Here is a 26,424-nt window from a genome sequence, read left to right as displayed (position 1 = left end):
AGTACGAAGCAGACAGCAGCAGCATGTCCAAGCTTTGCTGCGGGGCTGGCAGAGCACTGCTGATTCACTTTCACACAAAATGAAGGAAAGTCCTGATGGTTCTGGCCTCAACTGTTTCTGGGGATATTCCTTCCCCTCCCCTCTTCCTACCACCCACTGCAAACCAAATATGTCTTGTGGTTTGTTTTTTTTTTTTTCAGCATCCTCTTGAGCACAAACTGTCAGGCACCACAGGGAATTTTTCCTTGTCTTTTGTCTCTTCAGAAAGTGATTTATTTAAATGATATGCTGGGAGAACGCTGCTGTTAAAGGCTTTGGTGCTTGTTGTCTTCCGGGCTTTGGAAGCTTTCTTGAAAATTGTGGAAGATGGGGTTATCCCAAAGAATCCTCATTTCCCCTGAAGTTGTCTTTTTTTGCATTTTTCCAAAGAGATTCCCCTTCCTCATCTTCTGTGAAGAGTGTTGTTAATTTCCATGTGATTGAAAGGCGAGGAAGTTGGGAGAGCACTTGGCTGGCTGGCTGGAAGTCCACATGACTGTCACTGCTCCCACCCATGGGACCAGTACACCAATGCCCTCCTTTTGCTCAGCCACAGGTATTTACAGAGTCCTGTATCACTTTTCTGGCATCCCCACGTCATCTCTTGCAGCCTGTCACCATTATGATGCTGCTCTATTACCACCAAGTGATAAATTCAGTACCAGGAGACCAGAAGTCATGATCTTGCAGTTGCAGATTTTTGGGATCTGAGCCCAAAGATCATGTCTCAGGGCTTTGCATCCTTTTTTTTTTTTTTTTTTTTTTTTTTGAGAGAGACAGTAGCCCCTTTACCTGGGCTTTAACCTAAGGCACAGGTCCTCTTCCCAACCTGTGCTCAGGTACAGGTATCTTGCCAGGAAGCTATCAGCTCCACTGTGTGACCTTTTTGAGGGCTAGGTTTAGATTTCTTTGAGAAACTAGCTGAAAAAGCTTCACGTGGGGTTTTCAAACCATAGAAAGTGCCAGGGGTTGCTGCATGGAAGAGTTGGCAAATGCATCGTGCCCATGCCAGCTGCCAAGGACAGGGGCTGGTGGCCACTGAGGTCCTGCAGGATATTACCCAACTACAGCAGGTAGGAAGCTTCCCAGTGTAAATGATGATGAATAAATTCAGAGTATAAATGGTGATTAATTAATTCAGAATAAAGTGCTGCCTAAAGAAGCCTCTACTTCTCTCTGCCTGTCTGGGATTCTTCAGCATAAGAGAGGAGTCAGCTCTACATGTGTTTTAAAACAATTGGAGTGACAAGAAAGAATTATGTGTTTGGAGTGAACTGTTTTCTTTACTACTTTTAAGTTTAGAGCATCCTCACAATTTCACTATTGCTAAAATATTTTTCACAGGATGCCCTTCCTCTGAGCATCTGTTGGCATCTTGTCTGTGTACCCTGATGATGTCAAAGGGGTGAAGTGGTTTGGGAAATACTGCTCAAGGCAAACACAAGTTTCAAGATCCACACTTAATCAGATAAAGGAAAGAAAAGAATCTTAGCTCTCTGAAGGATTTTGCTTTCAACCCTAAATATATTTGAAGTGCCTTAGATTCTGTTTGTTTGTCCTCTTATCCTGGATCTTAGCCTTATCAACTTTATTTTATGTGTTTACCCTCTGTGTGATGGTCCAGGAGAGCGTGCAAACACTCGGTACATGTCCAAGTCAGGAGAGGAGTGTCACAATATATTATTTATGCTGAAAAGAGCTTGTACATAGGAATGATCTTAACTCCAGCCCCATCTCTTCTCCAGCAGCAAATCAGAGCACTGAGTTGGTGGATTTAAAGTTAATCTCCTGAAATCTAAAATGCTTTTTCCTTGCCTCTTGGTGAGTGGTGGACGGTCTTGTTCTCACCACAAAGTGCTCAAGGGTGAGTGCTTTCAACTTCAGGGTGTACTGCTCTAGGGTGCAAGGGGTGAGCAGGCAGCAGACACCCTTTGCCAGCTGTCTCCAATTCTGTGCTGAGTCCTCTGCAACTCTCCCACAAAAATTCTGGGGGACTTAAATATAAGGTTCTTCTAAATTAAAAAATAATGTACACAAAACCCTGTCTGCACCCTGTGCTCAGTTCAGGAGGAAGATCATTGTTGAGCACATGGTTTGCATTTTTAATTTCTTTGTGCTACCCTCTTCCTTCACCTCTTCCCCTGCCTGACATTTTTTGGAGAGCTCCATTCACATCCCAGCAAGGAGCTTGCTGTGGCAGGGTGCTCACAGGACAAGGAGAGCACCTTTCCATCTGTGGGCAAAATGCTGTTGTGGTGCTTGATGGAGACAGGGATCTGCTTTGAAATGTGCTATTGAATGGAAAGAGTGCAAGGCACTTTGCAAGGAGATTCTGGGTATTTAACACAAGCTGCATCCCAAAATTGGTGGTGATGTAAATGGTATGCAGTACTGTGGCAAAGGATTTGTGGCTGTTTCTAGGCTTCTTTACTTGCAGATGGTAGCAGACAGCAAGAGGGATGGGAATTATCACCTGGGCTCTGTCACACTTTTAGCTTTGAGATATGTTGTGTGGAGTGGTTTGAGTTGTAGTTTGATGCATTTTGAATAGTGTATTTGCACAGGAAAGCTGAATTCATACCTGAGTTTCCTCTCTGTATTGATTTCTGCAGCCATGGTAGGAATTTGATCAGATTTTTCAGTTATCTGCCTTGAACTCAAGGCATCCTTTCCTAATTGCCTCTCACTGGCACAAACATAGAACCACTTACACTGGTTCATGTTTTTATCTAACATGCTTTAGTAGTTTTTTTGTTTTTTTTTTTTTTTTAATCTGCTTGTATTTTGTTCACCCCTGTGTAAGTAGGGGTTTTATTTGTTCCTTCTCTCTTGTCCTGATCCTTTTACTGAGTCTCAGGTGGAGGCTGCTCAGGTGGTGTTGCAAGGTCAGTGTATCTGAAGTATCTAGGCCCTGCTGCAGCATCTCCCAGGTGAGTTCCATGCTGGGCTTCTGGCACAGGCTGGCTGAGACACCCTTCTGCTCAAATTCGTGATTGCCGGTCTGTACAGCAGTGGAAAAGGACTGTGATTTGCAACCCTTTAGTATTGGTCTTTGCAGCTGACAGATACTCAAACTGGAACATTCTTCAGCTTCTGCTGTGGCCACTTGGCTTGTTTGGGGTTGCAGCTTGACAAATTTTTGGCTAGTGCATGAATGGCCCATGTCCCTTTGCTGTATTGTAAAATCATTAAAAATAACTTCTCAAAGGGTTGGAAACAGAAAATGTAACACATAGTTAGCATTAAAGTTTTGCTGGAGGAGAAGGTAAATTGTCAACTTTTTTTCCTTCTTTTTTAAATAAAACAGGTAGTTAATAGGAAGTTGATTAAGAAACATTTGAGGTTGGATAGGTATTTCTGGTCATTAAAGATTTTTTTTTTTACTTATCTGCTATTTTAAAATATTTGTTCTTAAATTATGCAAAATAGATGGTGTGAGTGAGGAACAGCCCAACACACATCTGAATTCAGTAGGGTTCTTCCTATGTGATGTATCATCCTTAATGTGATTTAAATTAGTTCAAGGTATTAAAGTATTTAAATCAATGTTTATGATCACTTTAAGATGCTCCCACTCAAAGCATGAGGGAGCATTACATGCTATGGATTTTTAAAAAAAGGCAGTATACATTCATTGCTAATTACATACTTTATTATTAAGTCTGAATAGTAATTATTTTCCAGAGAATGTTTGGCAAATTATAGTTTTTTAATGAAATTACAGAATAACATGATTACTTGAAATTTAACTTAATAAATTTATTTTATCTCTTAGCACAGTAAGGATCTACTAAGGTCGCCTTTGATCTGCATTGAGAACAGCAGGCAGAATCATGTTTGAAGGTGAGAAAAGTCAAGGACCAGTTTTGTTAAAAACTAGAGGATTATCCCAGGAGGTGCTGTAGGAAGCTCATTGCTTAGGTGAGAGTGGGGTGTTGATGGGGATATTTTTTGTCTCTTCAGTGAGAACCTGATGGATAGATTAGGCAAATCGTATTTAATTATTTAACAAAGGGCCCAGTGTTGCAGTTGCCTTTGACTCCTGCACTACTAAAACATCTCTGGTTTGGAGGGTGGAATTAAGACTGTAACTTTGAGATTAAGCTTTTCCTTTTTCTCTTCCCTTTGAATGCAAAGCTCTTGACTGCCAGTCCTGAATGGCTGGAACAGATGAACTTTTGCACTCTGTGCTAAGGACACTTACATAAAAGGGAGATACTCAGATTGCATCTGAAGCCAGCTCAGTTTGCTGTTGAAGAAGGTGGGTCTGGCTGTTCCTATCCATCTGGGGGTCTTCAGGGGGCCTCCCTGCTATCAATCCTTGCTTTTTGTGCAGACTCCTATTAGAAAACCACAGAAAAGGCTTAATCTGTGACAAGCCAGATGTGATGTGAGCTGAAATCCAGGAGACTGATTTATTCCTGGGGCCAGCAGGACTGACGCAAACCGCTTTTAGTGTGTTTGATTTGTGGTGTTGAATTCCTGCGTGCACTGGGTCACACTGGCCACTCTCCAGAGCACAAGCGGTGGAGGGTCTCTCCACAACTTCCCTGTTTTCATTAGACCACTAGGAAGTTACTGTGCTGGGATTGATAGACCCACATACACATGAATGTGGAGGCAGACGAAAACAAACTTCACTAATCCTTTAAAAATCAGTGATACTGGAAGGGATAAAATGAAGGAAATTAGAGTTTGGCAGTGTCCAAACTTTTACTCAGTTCTTCTTGCCATGCCCTTTTGTTTTGAGGGGCAAAACAAAAGGGCTGCAGGACTGCATTTGCACCCAGCAGCCGGGCTAGTGCCAGTGCAGATGTCAGTTCAGATATACAAAAGAGTTAAGTACAGCAAAAATACCTTTTCACCAAAGTCCTTGCTGCATCTGAGGCTGAAATCAGAGAAATTGTTCTTTGAAGGTAGCTGTCCAGTTGTATTGTGAATTTGACCTTCAAAGTGCAGCTTTGAACAAACGCTTGAGACTTTTAAAAGTCTTCAAACCCCTCTCTTTTTATTGGCATTTTAACATATGTGTGGCTATGGAGTGCACGCACACACCAGCACATAGGCATTACTTGGTCCTAAACCTGATTGTTTGGAACATTAGTCTTGTATTTAAGAAACATCACTGAAGCCTTTGCAGTCCCTCAGATGTGCACAGAGCATCAAGACAGTTGGTTCAGACCACTTCCAGCAGCCTCCATCCCTGCTGGATGACACAGTGGGGCAGGGGGCTCTGTGTGGTTCTGCTGTAAGTCCTGTGGTCAGCTTCTGGGTCTTGCTGTGATGGGGAGAACTTGATAGAAGGATCAAACCATTCCTTCACATTATCACATTGTAGTGAATGGGCAAAGGCTACTGTTCTTGTCTTGCCTTTACCTCTGAGATCACCAGCAGCTGCTTCATTAACTATTAATGGCCTGCTCATTAATGCTGTAAAAGGCTAGGACCAGTCTTGCAAATTTTCTGGACTCTTCCCCTGAAATATTTATGACTTGCTCGCTGTGCAAAAGGGCAAGAACAACAGCAGAGAACATGCCTTAAAGTTTTGTTGAGCTTTACTAAAAAGTTCATGAATATGAAGAACCTGGCAGCTTCTTCCTGGTTTTTTGCTTTCTGAGCTAGTGTTGCACATCTGGCTCTAGGGGTCAAGCGGGCTGGTGGTTTGCTGAAGCATTGGTGGCAGTGTTGGATGCTTTATTGATGATCTCTGGTTCTTGCAGTGCTTTCCTTTGCATCCTCCTATGCAAGCACCAATTGATACCTCCAGGGGAGGTTTTATTGCTGTGTTTAAGTACTGGGGAAACTGAGGCACAAAAGTTGAACATTTTGCCTGGAACCAAGCAATAGAAAGCCAGCAGAGGATGAAAACATTTTGCCCAAAACTGTAGTGATCCTTTTAATTGAAGTCTGATTAGTGTGAAAGAGGGGGACACTTGCTAAGCCTCATCTGAAGCCATTGCTACAAGTCATTCCTGTCCCTTCCCAACAGAGTTCCTGCATGATGGCAGAGATGAACAGTGAGTAGTGAATTCCCTGGGAAGGAGCCAGTTTTAGTTCTCTCTAGTACCAAGAAACAGCAGGGAAGCTATTTTACCCCTCTATCCAGATTTTGGAGATAAAACTGTTCGTCTCATCGTTTTAAGGCTACCAGCAATAAAGTCTGTCCACTGAATCCCAACTGCAGCTCAGCTGGTGGTGCAACCAGACAGATTAAAATCTCTTATTTCTTTCCCACAGCCATCTGCAGAGCGAACACTGGTGTAAATATATGTGGGAGGCATTTTTGGTAAATGAGGGAGATATGCTTTAAAGAGAACAGGTATGTCTCCAGGAATGAGGACCAGTTTGTACAATGTTTAACATCTTTCCCTTATGCACCTGGCCTTCAGTGTAGAAAAGGTCCTCTGTCTGGAAGATACAGGGTGTGTCAGGAATGACCAGCCTTTAATACTCTTTGAGCTTCTAGGGTTGCAGGTAGTGCTAAAGTGGAGCCAAGTGGGAAAATAAATCCATATCAGAAGCATTCTCTGGTACAACTTTCTCATTATTTCTTACAGAGTGTGAATATTTCACCCCACATTATATCAAATTGCTATAGATGCTTGGTTTCTCTCCTGGAGCCATTCCTTTCAATTTCTGGAACAAAGTTAGGGCAGGCCCAGGGTAGAAATTTAAAGCACTGAAACAATGTTTAATGTTTTTCACACTACTGTGGCAAGGTGAATGTGGTGGACACAACTCAGTGGTCATGCTATGCCCTGTATGATTTCAGTAGGTGTTGGTGGGACTCCCTTGTCACACTGATCTCCAGGAATATTCCAGCAGCATACTGAATGCCATCTGCTTTTCCCCTCAAAAGTAGCATGTCTTTGGGGAAGACTTCTGGGATTCTACTGCTACAAGAATAACATCCAGATGTAAAGCTTCTTTTGTGAGTCTTTATTGAGGCAATTCCTCCAAAAGCTGGAAAATGGGTAGATGCAAGAAGTGAGTCTCTGACTGTTGGCTGGTGCAACTCTTCTGGAGGCAGCTGCAGTGAAGGCTGCAGAGCAGATCATTGCTGGTTTTTAGTTATCAGTGGGTGTCATTACCACTCCTTTTGTAGAGCTGCCCCTTTCTCAACAAAGGTATGTCTCTCAGCATGGGCACAAAGCTCCACCTAAGTGTTGAGAGCCTTTTCCTCACCTTTTCCTTGGTAGTTAGGAGGTGTCTGCCACCCAAAACAGACACAGATTCCTCCAACTCTGAGTTTGAGGCTGAATCACAGGTGAGAGATGTAAAATCTCTTTTCCTGAGGAGAGGGAGGATCAGTGTAATTGAAAATGTTGGGGGCCATGTTTTACCACTGCCAAAGGCATCGATTATGAAGTATCAATTATGTGGGAAAACACAGTGATAATTAACACTTCTGTTAATGTAGAAACTCACTGTATCCTTTGAAATAACTGGAAGAAGGAGGGGTTCTCAGTAGAAACAACAGCTTTCAGTTCTTGGTATCATAACATGAACTAAAACAGTGTCTGGCAGCAGAGAAATTCCAGATGTATCTCCTGCCTGCTGCTCAGCTGTGAGCTATGTTTCCAAGGAGAAAGCATGTATTTGCAGTCTTGGGCAAATTCCTGATTTCAGCACTTTCAGACTGAGAACTGGACTGTGCTTTAGAAGATGCTACAAATCATAATTCTTTTTCTGCAATGTAGTCATGTCAAGACAAAAAATGATTGTTCAGATTTATGGTTTCTAAAGTCTAGCCTTTGAAGTGGTATCTTGGCATCTAAGTGATTTATGGGATAGTGGGAATTCATTGGGACTTGCAGGTCTCTGGCATTTTTAGCAGAAACCAGCTGTTGATTAGCTATATCTGTGTTTGCCTGTGTCCTCAGGGGTAATACACAGGGTTGTAAGTGTTACTTTAAGTTTTCATGTGTGTTTAGATTGGTGGGTAGTCCAGCCAGTTGCTGCTTTGGGTCATAGTAAATTCTGACACAGGAAAATGTTATCCAGGCCTAAAATTAAGAGATGGAAGGGCAAAACCAGTTCATGGGCAGAAAGAGGGAAACAGGTTAGCCAGCCACATAAAATGGCACCTGGTTGAGTCTGCAATAAAGCTGTCCTGGGACACCTGCTAAACCTGGCCTTTTCTGAAGAGTTTAATCTCCTTTGAGATGTGTTAGTTCCACATTTTTTCCAGTGATGCCGTTTATGAATTTTGCTTGCCTGGGCTTAAGGACTGCAAATTGGCCTTTTGGCTGCCCTGCTTGCATAGGTGGGTCCTTCTGCACTGACCTGATGTGTTGGGGCCCAAAACAGCACTCATCTACAATTTGTGTATCAATGAAAACTGTCCTGCTGGGAGGTTTATAAAATCATTTATTTTATGGCATCAGCATCTTGGCTCTTACTTGTCAGCATCCGATGGTCCCCACCTCCAGTGCATTGAGCATCTCTGTGTGGCAAGGCACAAAGGCTGGATTTTGTATTACGACACAGTATATTGGGAAGTGAGCTTGCATCCTGCCTTCTGCTGAAAATAGCTCGGTGTTCAGCCGTGCCTACACTACAGACTCCTGCCAGCAGAGCTGTCCTGGAGGGGCACGGGGAGAAGTGCAGTTCCCGATTCCGGAGTGCGGCAAGGCGTGCTGTGCTGGGCAGCCGCCCTTCCTGCAGCCCCTGCTGGGCTCTGCCGCGACAGCCCTGCCCGCCGGGCACCTCTGAGGTGACACAGGTGCTCCTCTGCTGCTGGAGTACTTCTGGGAAATCAGCTCCTCTAAGTCTTAAAGGTGTGTTTTCAAATCATCCTAAGTAAAACAGAGGTGAGAGATGGATTTTAATGTTCCATGTTCTCTCTTCTTCTTTGCAGGGTGGTACCAGTGCTCCTGCTGCACTCTGGAGCAGGGCACCATGGCTGTTATTATAGCTATGTGCCATCTAGTGCTGGATAATGTTGTGAGATCCAAAAATAAAAGGTGGAAAAATATGAAGACAGAGGAAACAGGGCACAACTTTACATCTTGGGCAGAGCGACTCCCTCCCCGCTTCCTAGCACCCTCTTTCAAGACCCCTTGAGTTTTGAAAAATGGATAGTGCTGTATTTTTACTACCTACTCTGCCTTTCCACACCAACTTTTAATCCTTGGCCCCCTTCAAGAGATTATGTTGTTAGACTGCTAGTACAGGTCCTTTGTACAGGTCCTTTGATGAAATACTGCTCTTCTCTTTCTCTCCAGCATTTTAAAGTTACACATTTCTTTGCTCAAGAAGAGCAGGGTTGTTCAGGCCTTCAGGGTTATTCCAAGCCTCACTGGAGAAGCAGAAAAGACAGTGGTTTATTGGTGCTTATTTGATCTCGTATTTCTAAAATACAAGCACCTTGTATCCTCTGGGGTATTTACCATACCAGTACGTGTGATACAGAAAAGTTTTGTTACAAGAATTAAGTGAAGAAGCTCTGTAGAGTAAAAATGGTTTACATAAAGTCAGGCAGGGAATTAAAATCTCTCCCACAGCCTGGCTGGAGCCATACCCTCCTCGCCTCTCCTTTTCCTCTGGTGCATCCGTGTCCCTGGATAATGAGTTGCTGCCTGAGTGGCTCAGCTTCTCAGTACAGTATAGGACCACTGATTTCCAAACAAATCCCTAAGGATGTACCACTTGAGGTCACGTCAGACCTGCAAGTCTCTTCCTTATCTGTTTGCTTGTATGTTGCAAGTCACTTACTGCTTTTGGCAAAACTAGTGCAATCATTCAATCTGTTGAAATTGACTGATTAAGTCATCAGATAAGAAAAAAGTCAACCAAGATGTGATTATCAGCAAGAAATCGTCAAGATGGCAAACTTGGCCTCTTTTAGGAATTTGGGCTCTGACTTGGAACCAGTACATGGTAAAGCTGTGGTTTTGGCTTGGGTTTCTCCCAAAGTAAGTATGGGAGGTGTCTCATCCTTTGTAACAATCTTGACCCCTCTCTCCCCTTCAGTGAAACTTGCCACTTCTTCTTGAAAACGGGACCCAGAAAATGATTTTGCTGGAGCAGGTACTCCTTTAAGGATGCAGATGTGCTATGGAGAAGCAGAGCTTGAAATGTTAACTGCTCTCTAGGAAACTTCATACACACACACACACACACATAATACATATATGTGCTAGTTCCCTTAATAGCCATGGAAAGCAGGGATGTCCAATTTCCAGGAGCATAAAGCTTTTAGCCTGTTCCAACAGATAACAGGAGGTGCAACCTCAGTATCATTTCCTTAATTACATCAGCATTTCTTGTTCCCCTCTTCCACACACTCCCTGCAGCCACGAAATCACAGTTACTGTAGGAATTCACACTGGTGTCCCAATGTTCAAAACCAACACTTGCTATTACTGTATGTTTCTTGGAGGTTTTTTGTAAGCAAGATGCTAAAGACAAATAAACACATCTATAAGCAAAGCATTTGAATGACTGTGCAGTCATTGTAACTGATATCAGAGCAAAGGAATGCAAACTGGCCAGTCTGTGGCTTCATGCCTTTAGCTCCTGTCCCTTTGTTTTGTTTTTCATTTTGAGCACAGGAAGGGGCCAGTATATGACCATATGCTTACAAAATGCTGGTTATACCTCTTCCAAACACTGTTGTCATAGTAATGATATGACGTGTATATGTCACATTTTGTTACGCTGTGAATGTACCTGTGCAACTCCAAACCTTCCTGTGTTTCCTTCTCCTTCATCACCAGTAATAACAATTGTTTATAGGGAGCTAACTTAATGCATCTGTTCCACATAAATTGGAAATGTGATTTCACTTCTGTCAGTGCCAGTGGGAATTTCATACCCTGGGAAATGTGCAAGAGTATTGTGGGCAAAATGTTAAACATGTACTTAAACATCATTGATGTTGATCAAGTTAAGTCTGCTTTAAAACCTTAAGAGCTATTGCCTCTTTCCAAGCATTGTCTTACTGGGTGGTTCTGAATGAAGGAGAATTGCTCTTCCCTTGCAAGGCCCTAAAGATGGAATTAAACCTGGAGGGAAGAAATAGCAGAATTTACTGCTGATACTGCTGTGAAGATTACCTTGGTCATACCTTTTCATTTTCACAGATAAGATTCTTTCAGTATGATCTAAAGATTCCTTCAATTTCCAAATGTTGGGAGTGGGTGTTTTTTTCTCTTGTGATTTGTTTTTCTTTATTTTTCTTGTCTTGTAATCGTCTTTGCAAGTTAAACAAGGTTTTGAAGTTAACACTACTTTGAAGCAGTGATATCTAGGCCAAAGAGGTTCACACATCTTTGGTGTGAGTGAGTTCTTGTGATTTTTGTGGAGGGGAAGTCTTATGATGAGAATGTGGAGGAGCACAGGCAAGGTCCAGATTTGATCTCAGTGGCTTTTCCCCTGCAAGCCTTTGGCAAATGAGAGATGAATGCAGGCTCCATATAACCATCTTTAAAATAGATATCCCTTGGGGAGAGTATGGATTAATTAACATTTCAGAGATGCCTTGAGTTTCTTTGGTAGGTGTTGTAGAAATGTTAAAAGGGTTTTTTTCTTGCTAGACATAGACTGTCTAAAGATTCTAAGGATGTTGGTTTACCTCCTCAGTGTTCTTTTTTCAAATTGAAAGCTAACATCTTTTATATGCATCAGTATGGTATTTTACTGCCAATTTAAGCCAAAAAAAAAATACAGTGTCTGGACCAAGATTGGATTTCATACCTTCACATCATGAGAGCTCATGCTGATAATTTGCCAGTAGCCTCAGGTCTTTGATAGTAATTTGTCAGATGCTATACTGAACCTGATTTGCATCTGTATTTACATAAAGGCTTTAATCAAAATTATATACACCAACCTGAGGTAGATGAACAGCACTGCCTGTTACTTGTTTACATTCCCGGACAATAAAACCCTGCCCTGGCTGCTTCTTGCTGATTGTATGACTTGACAAGGCTATTTGAGGTGTGGACTAGAAACTTGACAGGTCTCTAGTTAAACTCTGCTGCAAACTGAGGAGTAACAGGACAAAATTCTGCCTTTATTTTAGCAGCAGAGAAGATCTGAGCAATTTGATTCAAGGGGTCAAATTCAGTCTGTATCCAGTTCTGAAGTTCTAGCTAAAGCTACCCTAAAGGGTAGTTTTGTGCAAGTCAGAATTTATATTTCCTTGTACACAATGTCTGCTTTGTCACACATCCAAAATGTGAAGCTCCAATGAGGACAGTAGAAAGTCTTTTTAAGAACAGCCTCCATGAAGAATAAAATTTTTGAGCACTGTTCATTGCCCAACAGAGCACTGCAGTTTCCCAAGGGCAGAGTGCTCTAAGGGATTTTGGGGCACAGGTGGGGCCCTGGTTGTTTCAGTGGGACGTGTGAGAGCACATGGCTGAGTTTGGATGAAGGCAGTGAAGACTCTGGATGTGTTTTTTGCTTAGACTACACATTTCATCTGGAAAATACAGCCATATAAATAGAAATTAAATCCAAACTGTGCACTTTGCCTTGGGACAGTGGAGAATATTCCAGTTGAGGAAGTTGTGCTGCTCCACAGTTACTCAGAAGTTGTCAGAATGTTGCAAAGGACAAATGGGAAAGTTATGACTGATTCCACAGAATGCTGTGAAGATCCATGAAGTGCAGGCTAAAAAGAGCTGTAACTGCCCTGCCTGGATTTGGAGGGTTGCTGAGCTTTGTTTAAAGGTATTTCCTTAATTTGCTTTGTAGGAGATTCTTTAGACCCAATTTTCCTTCACTGAGAGGTTGTATATATGTAGAGGACTGGACTAAAATCCATTTTAATTGTAATTAATACATAATTAAAGTTCCTTTTCAACCCAAAATATTCTATGATTCTGTATAAATTTGAGCATTACCAGTAGGTTTCTCTGGTGACCTCTGACTATATTTCCTGTAGTTATTTCTGAATCTCATTTGAGAGAGTCCATTTAGGTTCAGCATATTTGTACATTAACATTCATCCATTAACCTGTTTGCCTGATAGCTCTGTTCAGGGTGTTAAACTGTCCCCTATTGGAATCCTAGGTGCTGAGAATTTTAAACTTTCTGTGCTTTAAGGCACAGACCCACAAGAGAACACTGCATTTGATCTAAGCTCGTGGAACAGGCTGTTGAAATTGAGCAATAGCACTGAGATTACAGGTGTGTAGTTAGTTAGAAGTCTGTAATATCACAGAGTGAAAAACTTAGAGTTTAGAATTTTAGAATATAGAAATATTAAACAAGATAGAAGTTCTAGGGTGGAGGCAAGTTGTTCTTCTTTACCTTCTTCTTCCTTCTTCATAGGTTTAGGTGATGTTTTGTGATTAAACAGAAAAGTCCACATTGTGGACTTCAAGAGATAAGTTATTAAGTTAAAAGCGAAAAATAATCTAAGTGTCCTTTCTTAATTAGATAGTTTCGTTTTAAAAGACCTTGTAACAAGAGTTGTTGGTTAGCCATTTTGTGCCTTGCTAATGAAAAAGCTACCAAACTCACAGTAGTGAGATTATAACACAGATAAGAAATAATAAACATCTAAGTCCAAACATTAAATACCATTTCAAATGCCTTCAATCCCAACTTCAAGAAACCAAAAGTCCCCTGTGGGACAGGTTGCCAAAAGCTGTTTATTGAAGTCCAGGTGAAAGAGCAGAGGAACAAAAGCATCTGCATTTGTGGCAAAGTGCCACAAATCTGTTAGTAAGCTGGCTGGATTGCACGCTCCAGGTTGTGAGGTGTCAGTGCAGGGTGATGGTGTCGAGGGAAGCTGGAGCCCACCCCCTCCCACGGGCATTGGAGAGCCACAGCCCTGAGCCTGGCACAGAAATGGCAGCCAGCAGTGATGGCCAGGCTGGTCCCCTGCCAGGTTTCCATCCAGGGTGATGCCTGCCAGGACAGCATCTGCCACAGCTGGGGTCTGCACTTTGCACTGCTGGGATGTGAAGGGCTCAGTTGACTAATGGGCACAACAAAGCCAGATTTGCAACTTTGCCTTAATTTAAACTGACATAAATCAATCCAAACTATTAGTCTTGCTTTGCTTCATCCTTAATGACAGGATGAAAACAACCATATTAAATTCATTTTGTCGTGGGGGTGCTCTGATGCTTGAGAGGAGGTGGGGAAGGCAGTGGAAGGGAAGCAGCCCTCTCTGGAGGAGGGGAAGGCACTCGCTGGCTGCTCAGGCTGGCTTTTGTCGTCACTGAGTGGAGCGCAGGGCCCGGCAGCACTGGGCTCCCCTCTGCTACTGAAGCTTTTCAGTGTGAGGCCTGGGATGTGGCACACAGGGGAAAACCTTTCCCTCAGGGAAAGTGGCCTGTTGGGAAGGGATATTTGTTTTGAAGTCTGCTCTGCAGCTGTCTCCTCTGACATTTTGGAGATCCATTGGCCAGCTGTCCCAGCTCAGCCCTCTGCTTTCCCCTCTGACGTCTGTGCTGCATCTTCCAGCAAGGGATGAAGCAGGATGGTGGCTGGCTGTCAGGAGCCCCGGAGAAGTGTGGATTACAGTCTGACTTTAACACTGAAGCAGCTGCTGGTTTGAATTTGGACTGACGTCCAAGGTGTGGGTATCTCTGCTCATACCCACTGTGGTACCTCAGGCTTTCCCAAGGGGAACTTTAGGTGTGTTGTGAGGTGGGAGAGAAGGAAGGGGGTCCAGCAAACAGTCCTGCATTTGGAGAAGGTTTCTTTCATAAATTGTCCTGTCTGTTTGATTTTAAAAGTCTGCACTAATTCTGCAAGCCTGGTGAGTGCTGCAAGCCAGCTTTTAATCAGCCTGTGTATTTTAAGAATTGTGCCAACTGTTACTGCCTCAGAGATACCTGGAGACTTGGTCGAAAGAAGCCTGTCCTAGTTTCTCAGGGTAGCCAGCAAGGCGTGCCCATTTCCCAATTTAACATGAGCCTCCTCAGTCTTATTTTTCAACGCATTTTCTTTGCAGGATTGCAAAGCTCCAAGCAACCAGTTAATGCATGGGGGAAGAGAGAAGACATAGTGTAGCAGAGCAATAATTCCTGCAATTAGAAGTATATTAATGACTGCACTGGGCCATGGATGGAGTACCACAGGATGGGGTTCTGGAAGCAGGGCTATCTTTGGGCAAAGGGGCCTCCAGCCCTGCTGCAGAGAGGGCAGCTCACTTGTTTCCAGCCCTTTGGTTATAGATGTGCAATGCTGGAGGCAGCATCCAGCAGCCTCGTGCAGGACTGGCAAGGTTCCTAATGAGACCAAGGCTTAATAGGATAAAATCATGGCAAGAAAGTGTTGGGGTTTAATCATTTGTATATCAGAAATCAGGCTGGGGGTTTTGTATGGGTCACACAGGGGGTGTGATGGAAATGATTACTCATCTTTCCATTCGAGCTCTCCAGACTGGGAAAAGTGAGTATAAAAAGGCTGGTGGATCTGTGCAGACAATCCTCTGGATCTTGAGCATGCCAGACAAGTGTCCCAGAGCCTGGGAGTAAATGCTTATCTTAGTCAGACCCCCCTTGTGGTCTGACTTGGAAGTCTCCATGTGCCCAGATCCCTGTGAAACGAGGTTTTGTCAAAGCAGACACCCAGCTTCCAGAAGAGGCACATTTGATAACCAGGCTCTTGGACAATGTGGTGGCGTTCCCAACATCACACCAGCATGAAAACATGCAAAAAGTATCTCAGAAGTAAAAGTATTCCATTCTGGAAAAGCACTTGAGAGACAGTTCATTCGCTCTTTTCACCAACCTAATTGAAATTCCTCACTACTTTATTTATTATATTCTGCTGTCATCTGAAGTTGTAAGCAAATTTTCTGAGTTGTCCATACTAGGAACTGTCACCTATTGGTAGGAGTCCTCTGAGAAGGGTCCTTCCTCCATCTCCATGTGTGTACAGATAAATGAAGTTGATACAGATCTTCAGGATGTTTGCAATAAGTGATCTCCTAATACAGGATGTTACCTGAGGCCAGTTCTTACTTATTATTTCTATTTCAGAGCACCTCAAGGCAAACACATCGGTTGATGAAACAACTTAAAGCAAAGCTGGAGGCTGTGCCAAATAGTTCATAAGCATGGAGGAAAACTTGGCAGAGAGGCAGAGAAAGGAAGGGAAGAACTAATGCTAAAACATGTGTCTGAGTGGTTTTGATGTGTTTGTTTCATGTTAGCTGTCTTAGATGTTGTCAGCTGTTGCTAAGTTTTGTACACCTAACAGCAAAGATGGTATTAATGGTATTAGTGAAAATAGACACAGTATGGGAAGAGGGAATTTACTGAATTTAGAAGTTGATCCAGATGCCCTTTCACTGTTAGGTGGATTTTATTATGAAAAAATCTACCTTTTTGATTTGGAGTCACCTAACAAAACCAGTCCTTGGCTGAGATGGATTTTTGACTTAAGTTCTGATGTTCTCTTTTTCTTCTTTTTAAACTAAAAAAACCTTTAACTTTAAAAAATGATACAGTATTTGTAGAATCAATAGAAAAGCTGACCCAGATAAAAGTGTGAAAAAATTGGTTTCATGCCCTAGAACTTTTCCTGCATGCTTTTTGATGCAATGTATCTGATTCTTCAAAAAGGAGGTAACATACAGTGATCTCAGTAACTTTGAAGAATTGTTCTGGAAGAATAACAAGTAGTACTGGAGAAAGGGGTGTGCCTCATTTGTTTTGCTCCCCCTCATTAAATATATCATGAGACAGAAGAAATTTAATGTCATGTTGCTGGTTATGTGGAAGGATAAGATACATTTTATATTAAATCTGATTTTGTCTGAATTTTAAAAGGTGAAAGTGCATTTTTCCTGAACAGTCTTCACAGCAGGATGTGAATTGCACTTTATCTCCTTGGTACAAATCTGCTTCTGCTGGAATGAGTGGGAAAGTTGTATCCAAGTAGTAGCAGGGTTCTCTGTCAGAAATGTGAATATATCCTCAATCCTGAATGGTGTAGAGAGCTGTAAAAAGCATCTGGTGCTCCAGATGTGTTCCAGTAGAATCATAGAATGGTTTGGGTTGGAAGAGACCTTAAAGATTGTTTTATTCCAACTCCCCTGCCATGGGCAGGGTCAGCTCCCACTAGACCAGGCTGCTCAGAGCCCTGTGCAGCCTGACCTTGAACGCTTCCCAGGACAGGGCAAGCACAGCTTCTCTGAGCAACCTATGACAGGGTCTCACCACCCTCACAGTAAAGAATTTCTTCATAATATCTTACCCGAACCTATTCTTCAATTTGAAACTGTTAACCCTTGTCATGGCACTGCATGTCCTTGCAAATATTCTTGACCCATCTTTCCTGTAAGTTTTCTTCAGGTACTGGAAGGCTGCAATTAGGTCACCCTGAAGCCTTCTCTTCTCCACGCTGAACAATCCCAATTCTCTCATCCTTTCCCTGTAGAGGAGGTGCTCTATCCTTCTAATCATCTTTGTGACATCCTCTGGTCTCACTCCAACAGGTTGATGTCCTTTCTGTGTAGAGGGCCTTGGAGCTGGGCACAGCCTTGCAGGTGGGGTCTCATCACAGCAGAATAGAATGGCAGAATCACTCCCCTCAGCCTGCTGCCCACAGGGCTTTTGATGCAACCCATGATGTTTGTCTTTCTGGGCTACAAACACACGTGGCTGGAACATGCCCAGCCTCTCATCCAGCAGCACCCCCAGGTCTCAGCAGGGCTGCTCAGTCTGCTCATCCCCAGCCTGGATTGGGACCAGGGGTTGCCCTGACCCAGATGCAGCATCTTGCACTTGGTCTTGTTAAATCTCCCAAGATTTCCATGGGCCCACTTCTCAAACTAAGGCAGATCCAAACCTTAATTTTATTCCAGTATGGCACAGACCTGGAGGAATCACACATTCAGCGAGCCTCTGTTGCTTTGGTTTCCAGAAACATCCCGGGCTGTTCAGGGCTGTACAGCCAGACACATAACAAATTCTTGTTCAATACAGACATCAGTGCAGTGAAGGTGATAAATTGATAGGATAAATTTGTGAGACAGCAAGACTAACAGGCTGTAGGAGACTTTAATTCCATCCCTTTGTATTCTTGGCTTTAAAAGTTAAAGTCTAGCTGGAGGGGAAGGATGGGCCCGAAGTTGCTGATTCTTAACAGAATAAGCAGACACATTGCCTGGGCTGTGTTGCCTATCCCCAGGACAGGGAGAAAAGGCCACAAAAGCAGCTGCTTTGTGGGGGTTTCCACAACCCTTCGCAGTCCTTGGGATCGGTCCCTTTTTTACTGTGTCGGTGCATGCAGACTTTTCCCCTTGTGGCTCCATTTACTGGAGCATGGGGATACTGAAGAGACAGGGCTGGGGCTGTGCAGCTGGGAGAAGTGCAGCAGGCAGGAACATGCCCTGGGACATGCTCCCATCAAACAGGAGCTCCAGGAGTTTGCAGTGAGGAGAGTAGCTGAAGCTCAGGACCAAGCAGGAACATACAGCAACATGTAAGGGGACCTGGGCAACCTTTCCTATGGTATCTTTGTGGGTCTTTGATTACTTGTAGCTGACCCAGGTACCTCTCGCTGAACTTTCCAGGTATAGGGACATGGACGCTATTGCTGAAAACAAGCGACTCAATAACACCTAACAGTGCTGGTCTTCATGAGCAAATGAAGCACAAACACAATTATTTGAGAGGAGCAAAGTGATCTTTTGCTGTATGTTTATATCCTGTGCTCATTTCGTTTCTTGCACCACTTTTGCACTGGTGGCTGCTGTGTTTGACAGCAATTTGCAAATACATCGGTGCTTTACAGCCAAAAGTAGGAATGGTCTAAACAGCTGGAAAAGGGAAACCCCTTCCTCTTGCATTTATTTTTATGGCAGCAAAATGTAATCACTGTCTGGTCTTAATCAGTCCTGCTTTTTTCGCTTTTTCTTCTTTTCAGCTTGAGGGTTTAGGGAAACAAAAGAGGGAATGAATAAAGAGCAAGGGAAAAGAGTGATTGCTGCTGGGCTCTGTCATGTGGTGAGGAAATCAGGCTGAAACTGGAGAGACCAGGCCAGACCTAACAGTCATACTGGGAGGCCTTGAATTGTGTCACTCTGACAGTGGATCTGAACAGTGACAATAGCTGGTGTTTTTTCTGGCTGCAGTCTAGCGTTATCCATATGTGAAGTTGCATTGGTGGGTTGCTGATTACAACACTTTCCCCACCTGCCTGCCTGACAGGCAGCCTCAAATGATGACCCCTGTCCTTCCTGAATTGGCACATCCATTTACACCGTGGGGTCTGATGTGGGGTAGCATGTTTTTCTGTTGTGTTAGCTTCAGTTCTCTCTTTTCTGTGTGTTTTTCCTACTCTTAATACCACTGTTGTTATGAGCTTGGGTATTTGGTGAGTAGTTGAAGTAGTGTGTGTGATTTTTGGCTCTGTCCCCAGTGAAAAACTTAGACCATGTATCTCCATCAAATGGAGATATCTCATGTATGGCAGCTGGATGGATCCGAACACAGGGACTGCAACACTATAGGGTGTGGGGAAGAGTGCCTGGAAGGCTGGGAGAAGGACCTGGGGGTACCCATCAACAGTGGCTGAACATGAGCCACTGTGTGCCCAGGTGGCCAAGAAGGTCAATGGCATCCTGGCCTGGATCAGAAACAGTGTGGCCAGCAGGACCAGGGCAGGGATTGTTCCCCTGAACTCAGCACTGGTGAGGCCACACCTCGAGTGCTGTGTCCAGTTCTGGGCCCTTCAACTTGTAGAAAGGCAGTGAGGTGCTGGAGATTGTCCAGAGAAGGGCAGTGGAGCTGGGAAAGGGGCTGTTTAGCCTGGAGGAAAGGAAGCTCAGGGGAGATCTCATCACTCTCTGTAATTCCCTGAAAGGAGGCTGTAGCCAGGTGGGGTTGGTCTCTTCTCCCAGGTAACATTTGCATCAGGGGATTTCGATTGAGTATTAGCAAACAGATTTTCACAGAAAGGGTGGTCAGAAAACAGCACTGAAAGAGGCTGTCCAGTGAAGTCGCCATCCCTGGAGGTACTTAAAAGACATGTAGATGTGGTACTTAGGGAAGTGGTTTAGTGGTCCACTTGGCATAAAGGCTCTTTCCAACATAAATTATTCTGTGACTATATCAGGGGACATCCCATGGTGTTGAAAATTAACTAACAGCTTAACAGTCCACAGCTTTGTTGTTCAAAAATAACAAGTTATTGCTGTACATATGTTGGGCAGAAAAAGTGTCCAACAACAGTGCAGCAACCACTGTGTTGGAAAACAGTTCTCAGTCGTGGCCCTGGCAGAGGAGGGGTGCAACTACTGTTTTCCAACACCTTCGTTACTATGGGCATGTAGGTAACTAACCAGAGGGTGACAGTCTGAAATGCAAGGGTTAAGAGGAATAGTGTGAAATAGTTAACCTTACTAAAAGCCAAATAAATGAATAATGAACTTTTTCATAGTCAGAACCCTACGGGACATTACTTTCTCTCTCTGGCTGAATTTTCTTACGCAATCAAGCATTCTTCTCCCTGGTATAAACCCCTTGCTGCCAATTTAAAATAGTATGAGACTGAGATTTCTCACCCTTCAAGAAAACACTTTGATTTGTTGAAGGAAGTTAGGAACAGTTGAGATAGGAAAGCAACTAATATACCTTTCCCTGTGCTGACATCTGCAACTGGGGGATGTGTTGAAAAGTAAATATAATCCACTTGGAGCAATGCTTTCCCATTCTCTTTCATTCTGGTTCAGCGCTCTGGTTCCCCATGAACTAGACTTGGCTTTGGAAAGTGAGGTGCAGAAAGGCTGTAGGATCCTAGTGAGGAAGTGGATAGTCACTTCCCCATGCTGGGGCTATGGGGTTAATGTTGTTGTTCATTTCCAAATTTTTGAAGAGAGCACTGAGATGAGAAGTGGCAGGATCACTGTCTGTCTGTCTGTCTGTCTGTCTGTCTGTCTAGTGCCAGGGAAGCCAGACCAGGACCCCCACCAGCCCCTGTCTCACCCTGTAGCCAAGGCCAACTGCAGCTGCTGCCAGCAGCCATACCACTTCTTACCAGCTTCAAGCAGAGCTATGGATGGGCACAACCTGGCCCTGAGAGCCTGTGCCCAAGGAATTGGAGCAGTCCCCGGGGTGGCAGTCGGGCCATGGTGGCCTCCATGGCTGCCCAGGCTCAGCCATCTGCTTCCCTGGAGCATCACACTCCTGCTTCTCCAGAGGAACGTGAGATCAGTTTCAGCCTGGCAGAGAACATATTCTCTGAAATCTTCTAAATCTCTTAAGAGGGGAGGAATAGTTTCTGGGACAGTGCTGCACAGTGAAAATGTGCCTAAAACTATGCCATTTTTCCCTTTTTTTTTTAAGACAGCTAATTTGGGTTTTGATCTTATTTACTCTTCATTTTACTGTTATTTTCTCTTTACTTATTTTTACGCTTTGTAATATTTTCAAAAGCAGCTGGTAATATCAAGAAGGCATTGCAAAGAGGGGTTTAGTCTATTCCTGTAGTTTATAGAAATTTTCCTGGAGGAAGTTTAGACTGGAGAGCTGCAGCATGGTGCAGCCTTGGATTGACTGTCTGGGACAGCTTCTGCTCACAGATCCCTGAGAAATGTGCAGCATGAGTAAGAACCTTGTGCAAGTGGTCATCACACCAGTGAGGTGGAGAAGATGACTCTTGGGAGGGGCCTCCTGCTGTGTGTTTTGCTGGTCAGCACCAGTGGTTTTCCAGGGGAGCTCAGGGGCTTCCAGCAGCAGCTAGTGTGGGGTGGAAATACCCCTCTCTTCTTAAGCTTTGTTCAGAGGGCTGGAGAAGGACAGCTGTATGCCAAGTGAGAGAGGGATAGGACTTCTGGGGCTGGAGTGCTGTGGGAGATACCCTGTGGTCTGTCCGAGCATCACTGTCTGCACAGCATGTGTGCACTTATTGAGAGACCCCAGAGCACTTTGGGAGTTTTTAGTGGCTTTTTCACTGCATATTTAGGATTTTGATGTAAACTTTCAGTTGTATTTTGTCTGTTGTAGGGATGGGGGCAGGGATGGGTTAATTTTAATAGTTTTAGGAAAAGGTGTTGAAGTCAAGGAGGCTCATGGGCATGTTAGTCCATGGTGCTGCGCTCTGCCAGGTTTGGTGAATGCTTAACAAGGACTGGAACAGCAGCCAGGAGCTGTTGGGGCTCTTGGGATCTGTTGGGATAACTGTGATTTTCAGTGTGTGGAGAGAAATGACTTTCAAGAACATTTGTATCTGCTAATCATGCTGTAATAACAGTCTGCAGTTGAGAGGCTGCAAACCCCCCATTTCCAGCACAGCTGTGCATATTTAACTCGATAGAAGGCATTGCTAGTCTGCTGTTAGAAGTAATTCAGATTGCTAAGGTGGTAATTTTGATCATGGTGTTTTTTTGGGAAATATAGGTGTAAGCTACACTGAAAAGTTCATAAATGCCTAGTATGATACAAACACCAGGGAGTGAGGAGCAGGGACATGGTGGGTGGCTGCCAGTGCCCCACTCTGCATCCTGGGCTTGCTGTATTCCTGCCTCGCTGAGCCAGCAGCAAAGGAAAGCAACATCTGGGCATGTTAGCTTAATGAGGGAGGTTTTTCCTGACCTATTGCCTGTACCGCCAGTTTGGGGCATTGGGGCAGTCAGGGGATCAGCAGTGCTGTGGGGGGAACACCAGAGCTGGTGGAGCTCTGGAGAGTTGGCATGACCTGCTCCATGGGGATGCTTTCGGCTGACCCCAGGATTTAAACCACCAAACTGGCATCTTCAGGAAGAGAAGTTGAGAGGAGTGTGGGGTTTATTTTCCTTCATCTCAAGCACAGCTTGGGAAAGCAAGTGCTTTCGGGGCTTCCAATTCAGTTTCTCTCTGTAAAATACGCTTTTGCAAAATTGATAATTTCTGTAGGTTGAGAGAGTCTCAAAGGAACTTGTCTGTCAAGCATCTAAAAAGTACCATTATTTCTCTTCCCTGTTGTAAAAGCAGCTCAAGATTTAGCTTTTAGCTCTCTGAAGATATTTCGACAATCTCTCTTTTTTGTAAAAAACTCCATGATGAATAGAGCAAAATAATCCCATTTTCAGGTGGTTTGTGCTGTAGTGTTTGGGTTGCAGAAACCATGTGGAATGCTGGTGTTTATAAAGTATGTAAAAGCCGTTTTGTTTGTTTTGTTTTTGTTTTGCCATGAGATGTTTTTTTGGAAAGAATCTAGAATGATGAAGCAGCTGGTGGCTGAGTCTCCTGCTCAGTGTGCAGAGAATGAAGATTGGCTGGGATAGCTGGAGTTACTCACTGCATGCTGTGGGCCACGTAAACACACAAACAGGCAATTCCTGTCAACCAGGAGGTGTGTGGTAACTCAGAAAGCACCATTAACTGTTCTGTACATGTGCTCACCATGACACCACACGGGAGCCAGCAGATACAGATCTCCCCAGCTCTTCTCCATTACTCTGTGGCTGTTGAGGTAGCACAGCTCATGTAGGTGAAATGGTGATGGCTGTATGAATGCCTCCTGTGCAGAGGGGAGGTCTGGTCTGAATTTGCCTGATCCCAGCATTGTGATGCATTCCAGGAAAGTGGTGTTTTCATGGCAAGGAAAAGCTGCTTCTCCTGCCTTATGCTGCCTTGGAGTAAGCATGTCCCCATGGGAGGCTGCTCAAGAGCTGCCTACAGCAGAGATGCTCAAGACAAGCAAACTCAGACAAGAGTTTTCAATAGTAATTACCTACCTGCTGAAAAAAGTTGGTGTTTCTATATGAAACATGTTTGTGACTCCTTCATTTCACTGTTGCCTAACTCCAAGCATTCAAAAGCAATAGCAGATCTCCCAGAAGTGTGAAATAATTTGAAAGATCTGAAATATGTATGTGTGTGTGTATATATATACACACATATATTACCAACTTGTTTCTGAGCTGTTATATTAAACCCAAATCATATTCTCATAGCCGTGAGGGGCAGAAACTTTTTGCATACTTTCTGAAGAGGATCGTGCAGAATGATTACAAGAGCAAGGGACTGGATGTAATGACCCTGAAGATTTCTTTCTGCTTTATGTTTCCAGAAGTGGAAAAGATCCTTGCAGAAGCTTCACCAGCTGGGTCTTTAGGAGAAGTACCAAAAATTGTGAGGGTCAGTACGCACTCCAAACAAGCAACAGCACCATACACATACATATTTATTTTACTTATCATTCTAAGCAGAGGTTTGAGATAGGGGAAGGACAGGGATGTGTTGGACTGTAGGTGATTTTCTTTTTCTTTAGTAGTATTTTATTCATAGGTTTGGATTTGGTTCTGTTGGCAAGCTGTAGGGTCACTGTTGTGTGTTGGACACAGCACTGAAAAAGCAGGATTTCAGATAGCAGTTTTAGTAAAATATTACTGGACTAAACCCATTAAATACAGAAACAGCATCATCCTAAGCCTACCATGTGAGAATGGAGAATTTGACCCAAAAGAGGGTGGAAGAGCAGCAGAAGGTGGCCTGCTGGTCCCAAAGGTATAAATAGCACAAAATCTGCAGCTATCCCATGTGTTTTATTTCTCTTTTACAATTCAGTGATCTACCATTTTTTTGCCTTACTCTTAGATGGAGCAAAGCGGGAAGCAGTTTCCCTTTTATCTGTGAATAAACATGCAGCTTTTTCTAGCCTAAGCTCCTAAAATACGGCTATGGTTGTGTAATAACTTCTGGCTTCCCAGATCTTCCAGTAGCCAGTGTGCTCTTTCAGGAAATCAAGTCATATCTTCCCTTGAAAAGATCCAAAAAAATATCAAGCTAACCTGCTGGGAAGCAGCAAAAGACTCCGAGTGCTTTCTTTTGGGTTTATCAGTCAACCTTCCTGGGGCCAGATAACAGGAGTTTGGAGTTTCAAACCCAAATATCTCAGCTTAAGCTGAAAGTGCAGGTTGTGCTGACAGTCCTACTGAAGCAATCAATAAGCTTCTGCCTCTTTTCTTGGGGGGCTTGTGAGGTGGTTTTCTGTTTGTATTTCTTTTACTCAGAGCAGACCCTTGGCTGTTTATTATCTCTTTAGCCATTCTTGCAGACCTGCAGGCACTGTGTTTTTTAGGTGTGTATACAGCCACTGCCAAAGGGGAATATTTTTCTATTCAGTTCTGTTCTTGCAGCTGATGAAGCTAAATCTTCCTCTCCTGTTTTTTTAGGGAAAAAAAAAAATAAAGCAAAAATGAGGAAAACCTACTTTAGCTTTGGGAGACAGCAGGTGAGTTCGTTTAAGGAGGAGAATGACACTTTTGATGGCATTTTGTAGAAGTTCCCAATAGCCAAAAGTTTGTTCTGGAACATGGCAGCTGCAGCAGATGTTTTGTGGGTATTTCCAGAGCAAACCACAGTGGTGATATCTCAAGATATCAGTGTGAGTGCTCTCCACTGTCTGCTTGGGCTAAGAAATGTGGATTTTTTTTCTCTTGAGAGGCTCCCAACATTCATTATATTACTGTAAAAGGGCTGGAGGACCGAATCTTTCAAATTGCTTGTCAATGATGGTCAGTGGAAAAGAGAATTGCTGGAATTCCTGCTGGCATTCCTGGTGCTGGTGAAAAAACTAAATTACCAGTTGTAAAGGAGAAGGGATGGTTGCTATTTTCTTCTCTTTTGTTTTTCTCCCTGACTTACATGTTTTTTTCCACTTTTGTAGGCATCAGAAGTACTGTTCACCTTCAGAGAGATTTCCAGGATGTAAGAAATCAAGTGCTGTGAGTGAGTAGCTTTTTTTTTTCCATTTTCCTTTACATGAGAAATCCAAGCTTGCCCAAACAGAAGGAGAATCTTCTATTTTTTTTTTCTTATAAAGACATTGCAAGAAATGTTTACAGAAAGAAAATACAGTCTTTTGGAACCAGTTGAGTGCCTTTGGTACTTCTTTGCAGCCCACAAAATAAAGTCAGCATTGTATTACCACATAGGCTGAATAATTATCTCACTACAGATACAAACCACATGAATGCATTTAACTGGGAATATGGTTAGCAGAATGGACCATTAGCACCATCTGAATCTTGTTTGTTGATTCCAAGCTTTACCAGCTATGAAAAGACAGAATCTTGCTGAAGAGTTGAGGCATTCCTTGGGAAGTGAGCTTGCATCTTTTCCAAGGGAAAAAGTCAATCACAGATTGACTGTGATGTTTTTGTGTGCATGGTCAACATCACAGTCTTGTCATCACAATAGGAAACTATCCAATATTTGGGTCTTCCCTGATGTGGTAAAGTAGCTTTGAAGGAAGTTTTAAATCACTGGAGACACCTGCACACTTGCTTCAAAGGACCTTAGCCAGGAGCTTATATGTATATTAAAAAAAAAACAAAAACAAAAACAAACCTGAAAATGTATATTTGAAGAGCAGCTGGCCTAGAACCTTTCCCTGTGCATTGCTGAAGGGTGTGGGCTGGGATTTTCCAGCAGCTGTGGCTGGTCTGCAGCTCTCCAGGTGGGCCAGTGCTGTTCTAAA

At 43.4% G+C, this 26,424-nt stretch overlaps 1 protein-coding gene across 12 annotated transcripts in view; it reads left to right on the top strand.

Moving 5' to 3' along the window:
• Window positions 1-26,424, top strand: part of ZHX2 (zinc fingers and homeoboxes 2) — a 74,972-nt gene that overhangs the window by 7,347 nt on the left and 41,201 nt on the right. For 3 of the 12 annotated variants that reach the window (XM_021546481.3, XM_021546479.2, XM_021546474.2), the window contains exon 2: window positions 25,612-25,673. The exons of 2 other annotated variants lie outside the window; for them this stretch is intronic. The gene's annotated coding sequence lies outside the window, so the exon portion shown is untranslated. Of the gene's footprint in view, window positions 1-3,814; window positions 3,883-23,134; window positions 23,293-24,012; window positions 24,081-25,117; window positions 25,177-25,611; window positions 25,674-26,424 lie in introns of all 12 variants that reach the window. 7 more of the 12 variants (XM_021546478.3, XM_077782211.1, XM_021546484.3 and 4 more) reach the window with 5 other exon arrangements.

Source organism: Lonchura striata, chromosome 1 (genome assembly GCF_046129695.1).
Source record: "Lonchura striata isolate bLonStr1 chromosome 1, bLonStr1.mat, whole genome shotgun sequence".
Taxonomy (NCBI): domain Eukaryota; kingdom Metazoa; phylum Chordata; class Aves; order Passeriformes; family Estrildidae; genus Lonchura; species Lonchura striata.
Note: the sequence above shows the minus strand (reverse complement) of the source record. Positions and strands in the feature narration are given on the sequence as shown.